Source organism: Mobula birostris, chromosome 6 (genome assembly GCF_030028105.1).
Source record: "Mobula birostris isolate sMobBir1 chromosome 6, sMobBir1.hap1, whole genome shotgun sequence".
Taxonomy (NCBI): Eukaryota; Metazoa; Chordata; class Chondrichthyes; order Myliobatiformes; family Myliobatidae; genus Mobula; species Mobula birostris.
In genome coordinates this window covers 60,737,594-60,747,913 of record NC_092375.1, presented here as the reverse complement: position 1 = coordinate 60,747,913, position 10,320 = coordinate 60,737,594, and positions in this window count along the sequence as shown.

Below are 10,320 nucleotides of genomic sequence, written 5' to 3'. Positions count from 1 at the left end.
ATTGAATCACAGTAACACTCACAACACGCTGGAGAAACTCAGCAGGTCGGGCGGCATCCGTGGAAACGATCAGTCAACGTTTCGGGCTGGAGCACCTCGTCAGGGCTGTAGAGGGAAGGGGCAGAGGCCCTACAAAGAAGGTGGGGGGAGGGTGGGAAGGAGAAGGCTGGTAGGTTCCAGGTGAAAAACCGGTAAGGGGAAAGATGAAGGGGTGGGGGAGGGGAGGCAGGGAGGGGATAGGCAGGAAAGGTGAAGAAAGGATAGGGGAAAACACAATGGGTAGTAGAAGGAGGCAGAACCATGAGGGAAGTGATAGGCAGCTGGGGGAGGGGGCAGAGTGACATAGGGATAGGGGAGGGAGGGGGAGGGAACTACTGGAAGTTGGAGAATTCTATGTTCATACCAAGGGGCTGGAGACTACCTAGACGGTATATGAGGTGTTGCTTCTCCAACACGAGTTTAGCCTCATCATGGCAGTAGAGGAGGCCATGTATGGACATATCTGAATGGGAGTGGGAAGCAGAGTTGAAGTGGGTGGCTACTGGGAGATCCTGTCTGTTTTGGCGGACGGAGCGGAGGTGCTCGACGAAGCGGTCCTCCAATCTGCGTCAGGTTTCACCGATGTAGAGGAGGCCGCACCAGGAGCACCGGATGCAATAGATGACCCCAACGGACTCACAAGTGAAGTATTGCCTCACTTGGAAGGACTGTTTGGGGCCCTGAATGGTGGCAAGAGAGGAGGTGTAGGGACAGGTGTAGCACTTGCGCTTACAGGGATAAGTGCCAGGTGGGAGATCTGTGGGGAGGGACGTGTGGATCAGGGAGTCGCAGCGGGACCGATCCCTGCAGAAAGTGAAGAGGAAAGATGTGCTTAGTGGTGGGGTCCTGTTGAAGGGTGTGGAACTTGCGGAGGATAATGTGCTGGATCCGGAGGCTGGTGGGGTGGTAGGTGAGGACAAGGGGAACTCTGTCCCTGTTGTGGTTGCGGGAGGATGGGGTGAGAGCCGAAGTGTGGGAAATGGAGGAGATGCGGGTGAGGGCATCATTGATGACAGCAGAAGGGAAACCATGATCCTTAAAGAAAGAGGACATTTGAGATGTCCTGGAACGGAAAACCTCATCCTCGGAGCAGATGCAGCGGAGACGGAGGAACTGGGAATAGAGAATGGCATTTTTGCATGTGGTGGGGTGGGAAGAGGTATAGTCAAGGTAGTTATGAGAGTCAGTGGGCTTGTAGAAGATATCAGTGGACAGTCTGTCTCCAGAGATGGAGACTGAGAGATCGAGAAAGGGGAGAGAAGTGTCCAAGATAGACCAAGTGAATTTGAGGGCTGGGTGGAAGTTAGAAGTAAAGTCGATGAAATTGATGAGCTCAGCATGGATGCAGGAAGCAGCACCAATGTAGTCATCAATGTACCAAAGGAAAAGTTGGGGAGCAGTACCAGGGTGGGTTTGGAGCACAGACTGTTCCACATAACCAACGAAGAGGCAGGCATAGCTAGGGCCCATGCGTGTTCCCACAGCTACACCCTTAGTCTGAAGAAAGTGGGAAGAGCCAAAAGAGAAGTTATTGAGTGTGAGAACCAGTTCCGCCAACCAGAGGAGGGTAGTGGTGGTGGGGAACTGGTGAGGTCTATTATCCAGAAAGTAGCGGAGGGCTTTGAGGCCTTCTTCATGGGGAATGGAAGTGTATAGGGATTGAACATCCATAGTGAAAATGAAGCGGTTGGGACCGGGGAATTGGAAGTTATTGAAGAGGTGGAGGGCATGGTATGTATCGCGGATGTAGGTGGGGAGGGACTGAACTATGGGTGACAAAATAGAGTCCAGGTAGGCAGATACAAGTTCGGTGGGACAGGAGCAGGCAGAAACTGTGAGTCTACCGGGACAGTCAGGCTTGTGGATCTTGGGGAGGAGGTAAAACCGAGCGGTACGGGGTGTGGGAATTATAAGTTTAGCGGCTGAGGATGGAAGGTCTCCGGAGTTGATAAGGGCGGTGATGGTACGGGAGACAATGGTTTGATGTTTTTTGGTGGGGTCCTGTACCAGGGGTAAGTAAGAGGAGGTGTCAGAGAGCTGCGTTTGGCCTCAGTGAGGTAGAGGTCCATCCGCCAGACTACTACAGCACCACCTTTGTCAGTGGGTTTGATGGTGAGGTTGGGATTATCTTTCCCCTTACTGGTTTTTCACTTGGAACCTACCAGCCTTCTCCTTCCCACCCTCCCCCCACCTTCTTTATAGGGCCTCTGCCCCTTCCCTCTACAGTCCTGATGAAGGGTTCTGGCCCGAAACATTGACTGATCGTTTCCACGGATGCTGCCTGACCTGCTGAGTTCCTCCAGCACGTTGTGAATGTTGCTTTGATCCCAGCATCTGCAGATTATTTTGTGTTTATTGAATCACAGTGGATTTAATTTTTTTGACACTGATCAGCAGAAAATGACTATTTCATGCCAAAGTGAAAGCAGATCTAAATTAATCACAAATATAAAACATAAAATAGTTGATTGCATAAGTTTTCACCCCTTTAATATGACACACCAAATCATCACTGGTGCAGCCAATTGGTTTTGGAAGTCACATAATTAGTTAAATGGAGATCACTGTGTGTAGTCAATTGATTGTGGTAAAATATACCTGTATCTGGAAGGTCCAACTGTTGGTGAGTCAGTGTCTTGGTAAATTCACTTTTATTCAATGTTGTAAAACAATAAAATATGAAAACTTCCAAGGGTGGTTAATACTTCTTATAGGCACTGTATGATACACAGAGGAGGGAGCATTCCTAATAAAAATGTCTGTATTGTGATATTCCATAAGGCTACAAAATCTATGTATTGTGATATTCCATAAGGCTACATAATCTGTACAAGTAATGCAAGCTGAAAGTAAAATAAAAATTGAAACAAATTTTGTGAGAGGATTTTTTATTCTGTACCTCAGGTTTTTTCATCGTCATTTGTGAACTTACATTCTCTGAAATGCTATAACGTGGGGGTCACCTGTATGTCGCAGTGGGGGACGGAGCTTGATAGATGATGAGGATCGAAGAAGATTTTAAAAGTTTTTAAGAAGTCAGCTTCTCACTGTTCAGAACAACATCCTACCCTCTGGGTCCTGCGAAAACTGCTTGGCTACGTGGAGAATTTTTAAAAGAAGGAGAAAATGGGCCCCAAGGGTTCAGCCTTTTGACCGAGAACCAAATGAGTTCACTCTGCATGGGTTCCTAGTTTCAGATCAAAGGAATACAGGGAGAACTCCAGACAGCTGCTCAGTTACTGAAGTCAGTTTGGAAACAAAAGTTAAAGTAATAACATTAGTGCAAGTCTGCAGCCAGTGGATACACAGGGTAAAATACATAGGAGGCTTGAGGGCTGCAGCACTTTTTTCCCCCAGGAAAAGGAAGAAAATATCAGCTTAAGTACAAATGGGCCTCACACATATCCTGGGGGTTGTATATCAAAGCCCCTGGATTACTCACATCCTATTTGTAAAGAATGGAGTTGTTTTCCTAGACCAATAATATTCTGGACTCAGTTTACAAATGCACAAGTTTTGAATGTTGCAGAGAGAGAACAGAAGAAAGAAATGGTACTTGGGGAATCAGCTCGAAAGTGTGTCATAGAATGATTAACTTCATAGCTCTGCCAAAAGCTGCAGATATACTTTACCTGAGTTGTAGTTCAGCAGGTGAGATAATATTTCAACCTGCAGCTATTAGATGTGACAGAAATCTATAAATTATGGGAGGAACCATAAGTAATTACATGGTTGTAATTAAAGACCTATCAAGGTACGGTAACATTGGAACATTTATGCATTGTAAAATCTGAGAAAGGTGAAAAAGCACTTTGACCTGTTAGGCACAGAAAGCTTTAGGTTTAATTTGGTATGTCTGATTTTGACTCCCATGGAGATGGCAGGTAAGACAGACAGGACATTCAATCCTGTACAAGCCAGGAAGAGTAATGCTCAATTCTTTAGTTTAGGAAAAAGCAGGGAGCATCATGTGGCACAAGCTGGAAGTCATCCATCATGCAGCCATTCTTAGAATTAGAATCAGGTTTAGTCCGTGAGCCAGGACCCCAAATTTGGGCCACCGCTACCATCTTGGGGGAGTAATTCTTATAGTGATTTTTGGCAAGGTTTTCACCCCTAGTGCTGGAAAATATGTGATAGCATTGCAGCCGTGGTAGCTTTCTGTGATCCCATAGTGATTTGCCTATGGTAAGATGAATTATGCCAGGTACCCGTCCCCTTACTTTGCACAGATGATGAACCTCCCAGAGAAGAATCCTGTGTATGAGGCCTTCAAGACAGGCCAATTCTCAGTGCAGCTGTCATGTAACAACCTCTTTGGGCAGATCCCTGTGGACCAGGCTGTTGAAGCCACAGTGAACAAAGACACACAGACTCCTGGAGGCACATCGTGGTTCAGCCTGAATGCTGGAGCTATCAAGTGTTACTACATAACAGCTGAACACCACAGTGCATTCCTGGGTCAGTTAAAGGAGAGGGTGCAAGGCAACAAATCAGAGCTTTGTCATGTGGAGCTACAGCGGCCAAGAATCCAGAAAGATGAGGAAGCAGTTTCAGCAGTGGTTAGCCTCACACATGAATGGGTCAACCCATTTGCAGAGAAACGGGACCTCATTAGCATCTCTATGGCAAAGGCAGCCCCAAAGAACATTGCCTTCGACCTGATGAAGGCATATGAGATTGGTGAGCAATGCTATATAACCTTCAAGGATGAGAGACTAGAGGAAGATCCAACAGCAAAGAAATTCCATGACCCAATGAAAACCAACAAGCTGAAAACATTCAGTGATACAGCATGTGTAAGAAGAGAGAAGTGAAATCAAATGGGAGGGCAATCACGTTGAAAGCAGACAGGTCTTTGTTTGGACGCATCATAGTGATGGCACAAGGGTGCAGTCCACGTATGGAGGATATCCTTTCTCATCCCCTTGGACCATTGCCCTGGGCCCTGTCCACACCAGAAGGATCGCTGAGAAAGACAAATAAAGCTACTTTAGCCACAACCTTGCAGAAAAACGTAGCAGTAGAAGAGCAACTCCCAGGAAACTCTGCTACAGTGGTTGACGGAATGAACTTGGTCCAAGGGGTGAAAGGTGATCAAGTTACTTTCAGAGATGTTGCCACAACAATTCTGGGTATAGCTCTGAGGGAAGGCAGTTAGAGTAGCAGAATAGATGTTGTGTTGGACACATACAAGGAGAACTCTATCAAGAATAGTGAAAGATCTCTATGGGGTGAAGAGACTGGTCATGAGTTGCAAGGTATCACAGGCACACAGATGGTGAGGTAGTGGAGGAGCTTCCTGACCAAAGTCAGTAACAAAAATAGTCTCATTAGCTTCATAGTCCATGAATGGAGGAAGGCGGAGTACAGAGCAAAGCTACAGGAGAAGATTCTGTATGCAACTTTGAATGACAAATGTTACAGAATCACATCTCAAGCCAGTGAGGAGGTGTCGGCTCTTCAGTGTCAACAAGAAGAAGCGGATGGCCGCCTACTTCTCCATGCTGCCCATGCCACAAGAGAGGGATACCAATCTGCTCAGAAGACACAGATGTCTTTATCATGCCTTTAGCATTTTGTGACAAGATTGAGCCCCCATTGTTCCAGAAGTGTGGCACTAGAACCCGTACAAGGCTTGTAGACATCAGAAAGGTTGCTGCCACTCTTGGCATAGAAGTTTGTAGGGCTCTCATCGGTTTGCACACATATACAGGATGTGACACTGTAAGTGCTTTTGTGTGACACTGTAAGTGCTCTTGCAGGCAAAGGGAAGACAAGTGCTCTAAAACTTCTGACCAGCAACAGGGAAACTCAGGACACACTCTTAGAGTTGGGTGAGGAATGGGACCTCTCCCCAGAACTGATGGACAAACTGGAGGCATTTACAAGTCTCCTGTATGCCCCAAAAGCATCGACCACCAAGGTCAATGAGCCCAGGTATCACCTTTTCTGTGCCAAAAAAGGTGAAATCGAAAATCATCAACTCCCACCATGCAAGGACTGCTTAACAAAACATGCACAGTGAGCCAACTACCAGGCTGGTTAGTATATGGAGAAGATGTTTGGAGAAGGACCCACAAGTGCCAAGCCCTGTTGGCAGAGGATGGAAGATGGAGAGAGAAGAGGAAGCTGAACAGTTAGTGGTGCACTGGATGGAAGGCCAGCCAACACCCGATGCTGTCCTGGATCTACTGGCCTGTAACTGTCCAAAAAAATGTTCACTCCCAAGATGTATATGTGTTGCAAATGGCCTCAGGTGTACTGACATGTGTAGACTGGCAGACTGTGAGAACCTCAGAGAGTGTGGAAAGTTCAGATGAAGATGTGGAAGATGTGGAAGATGGAAAATTATTATGACTATTAATAGGTTATGAAAGTATGGAAAACAAAGTATGGAAATCAGTCTTTGATTAAATATATTCATTTTACAACAAAATGGAGCTTAGGTTATGGCCATGTGGAACCCCACATTTGAATTATTATACTGTAATTCTATATGCTATGACAAAAGCTTAAGATTGTTTTGATTTGATACAACAATATGGAAAATATCATGACATCAATAAAACTCCAGAAATCTCTTCAAATGAGGTTTTTTACCTGGGGGGGGGGGTAACATTTTCTGCTGTACTGATGTTAATGTGGAATATATACAAAAAGTGATTACTTATTTGAATTCCTGAATAAATTCTCCATAAATCCATGTGATTATATGTGTCCTAGGGTTTTTATTGACTTTTCCAAAATAAACAACAGACAAATATTTTTCTAAAAATGAAATGATTCACTCTACTGAAATCGGGCACTGTACTGCGGGTGCCACCAATGACATAGTTTTCAATGTGGAATTTTATAACAACATTTGATGAAAAGTGCTTGTAATGAGATATCATTGTGACAAATTTCAATGCTGAGGGATCACTCATGACAAAATACCACTAGGTTGAATATATATTTTGTACTTTATATTGTCCACTTTTCAGAAATGCTTATTTTAGGGTAGTGTTATGAAATGCATGATATCACACATAAAGTGCAATGCTATCACGTATTTTCTAACTCTAGAGATGTATACCTTGCCAAAAATCACTATGAGCATTATTCCTCTCAGATGGTACCGACCAACCCTACTGGCTCACGGACTAGTTTATCATCACTGTCTTATAAGGTGCTATTTCTAAATCATTGAGTGTGGGTCTTCAGGCTTCTGTACCTCCTCCCTGATGGGAGTAATGAGAAAACGCTATATCCCAGACAGTTGGTTATGGATACTACCTTCTTGAGACACGACCTCTTGAATATGTCCTCAATGGTGTTGGGGGAGGGGGGGTTGTGCCCGTGATATCGATGGCTGAGTCTGCATCCCTCTGTAGCCCTGGCCACTGTAGCTTCCGTACGGGACTGCAGTGTAGTCTGAATGCTCTCCATCGTACGTCTACAGAAATTTGCAAGAGTCTTTGGTGACAGACCAAATCTCCCCAACTCTGAACAAAGCAGAGCCTTCTTTGTGTTGGACCTAGGCCAGATCCTCCGAGATGTTGACACCTAAGATATTAAAGCTGTTTATTAGTCTTTAACATTATCTCGGTGCTGGAAAAAAAGCAGCAGCTTCTTATATGAAACACAAGGTAGAAATGATTCAAATACTGAGTTCCACAACACAAACATCAATACAAGCTTCCCATGAGAACATCAATGCTCACAACCTTCTACAGACGAGCACTTGATAGCATCTGAATATGCTGCATCACTGCGTGGTCTGGAAACTGCACTGTGGTGGACAGGAGGGCTCTACAATGGGTAGTTAAAATCAGTCTCAAAGCAAATCCAAATCATCAGTAAGATCTAGTCATTTGGGTGCAACAGCCAAACTGATTAAAGTGGCTTGAAAAAATTAGATTGAGAGATTTACCAGCAGTCAGACAAGGAAGTAAATATATTTTCTATTGAAAAACAGGAGCAGGTAGAGGAGAAAGAAGGGACCTGGGAGAACTTGGCATTATCTGAAAGGTCAACATTGTCCAGGCTTCGGACCTTCACTCACCTGCAATGAGCAACAGTAGCGTCCAGAATTTCAAAGAAAAAGAGGGAACAATTACAAATGTAACATCGCAGAAAAACCAAAAGGTGAGTGGTGATTAGTTCTGTTTTCCTTCTGAGTTGAGGTTGTCATATAAATTACATTTAAGAACGAGAAACTTGTGACTTTGCGGTGGTGAATTTGTGGAATTTATTACCACAGGCTGCTGTGGAGGACAGGTCATTGGATGAATTTAAGGCAGAGCTTGATAGGTTCTTGATAGGCTTTTGACTGTACATGGCATCAAAGGTTACGGGGAGAAGGCCAGGGAGTGCAGCTGAGGGGGGAAAAAAGGATCAGCAACCATTGAATGGTGAGCAGATTCGATGGGCCAAATGGCCTAATTCTGCTCTTACATCATATGGACTTAAACAAGATTATTTACTCAAAAAGATAATTATAAGTAGCTGAATGAGTTGGTGACACTTCAAAACTAGCAAAGTATATTTAAAGAATAGGCGTCATCCACAGGCAAAAATTTTAATTGGACTATCAGAAAAAGGGATAGAGAAGACATAAGTTACTTTCAACACAGATGGGCAACTGTGAACTACTACCTGGAATTTCTGCTCCATCTGTAAATTACAAGATGCATGTATTATGAGGAACCACACAAGTAGAAAGATCCCCAACACCCATGAGAGCTTATTCAGGGCTTCTAAGTTTGAGGATCAGGGTCACTGTTAAACCTATAGGAGGCTGAGTATTGCCTTAAGTACATATTCTAAGGGATGGCCATCCTGCAACCACAAGAGTTTGTGGTAGAAATGGGCTCAGCATCTAAAAGGGCAGGATGAGCGGGAAATTCAGGGTGTGAGTTCCCCTCTAACCAGTACTCATAACTAGAGACTAGGGTTGGGACTTATCACAGCACAAAGGAATGCAGCTGAGAAGAGGACACATGCCATCTTCGCAGACAAAGGAGTGCACAGGTGATTCTACAACTGGAGAGCAGTAAAAGTGGCATGTAATCATCAACATGAGTCTTGCATTGTGTGTTGCTTCTTAGTATCAGGTTCAGGAGTGTAACATTAAAAGGGCAGGAATTAAAGTTTAATTGTCAGACCTTCACCATCTTGGGGAGAAGTTTGAGAAGAAGGACCATAAGATGGTTTGCTCAGAACAAAGTACACCTATAAGATTAAGGGTAGGATTGGCCAGATTAATGTGCTGATTGGGGATGTGATGCAGGAGCATTGGACACATTTTTAAACATCCTTCATTATGCAGAATGAAATTCAGCTTGGACAGACTGAAGAACCTCTCCACTGCCGAATCCCTCAAAGCTACAGTTGGCAGAAAACTTGCACCACTGCTGACACGTGGCAAAGATGCTGAAGTTTTGACAGCTAAGTTCAATGAAAGTATGACAGAAACAGCTAATGAGTTGCTTGGATAACACCGCTGGAAAACCCAACCCTAACAGAGGAGATCCTAGAAGAGACCCGAAGAAAACTAAGAAAACAACAATAGCAGGAGCTGTAGCATACAGATAGATCTGCAACCAGAAAACATAATCAAGGCCAAAGAAGAATGGGTTGAGAGACAGTGTACCAAGACGAAACAGAGATGGTCACGAGTCAGCACCATCCAAGACAAAGAAGGAAATTGTCTCACAGAAGATGAAGATATTCTCAACAGATGGACTGAGTATTGTTCACACCTTTACAACCATCAGACCCAAGGAAACCCCAGCGTACGTGAAAGCCAGGACCCATCAAACAACAATGAGCTCCCAATTCTGCCGGAAGAAGTAGAAGCAGCCATAAGATCACTGAAGAATAGGAAAGCTGCAGGAATAGACAACAGGAATAGATCCTTTTGGATCTCCCCCTCCCCCTCCAACTTTCAAATCCCTTACTCACTCTTCCTTCAGTTAGTCCTGACGAAGGGTCTCGGCCTGAAACGTCGACTGCACCTCTTCCTACAGATGCTGCCTGGCCTGCTGCGTTCACCAGCAACTTTGATGTGTGTTGCTTGAATTTCCAGCATCTGCAGAATTCCTGTTGTTTGGAATAGACAACATCTCGGCTGAGCTGATAAAACATGGAGGAGAGACAGTGATAGATATTCTTACTAATATCTGCAACACCATCTGGCAGACTGGGAAATGGCCAACAGCCCAGACAAAATTACTCATCATCACTCTCCACAAGAAAGGTAACTTACAGCAGTGCCAGAATTATAGAACCATAAGT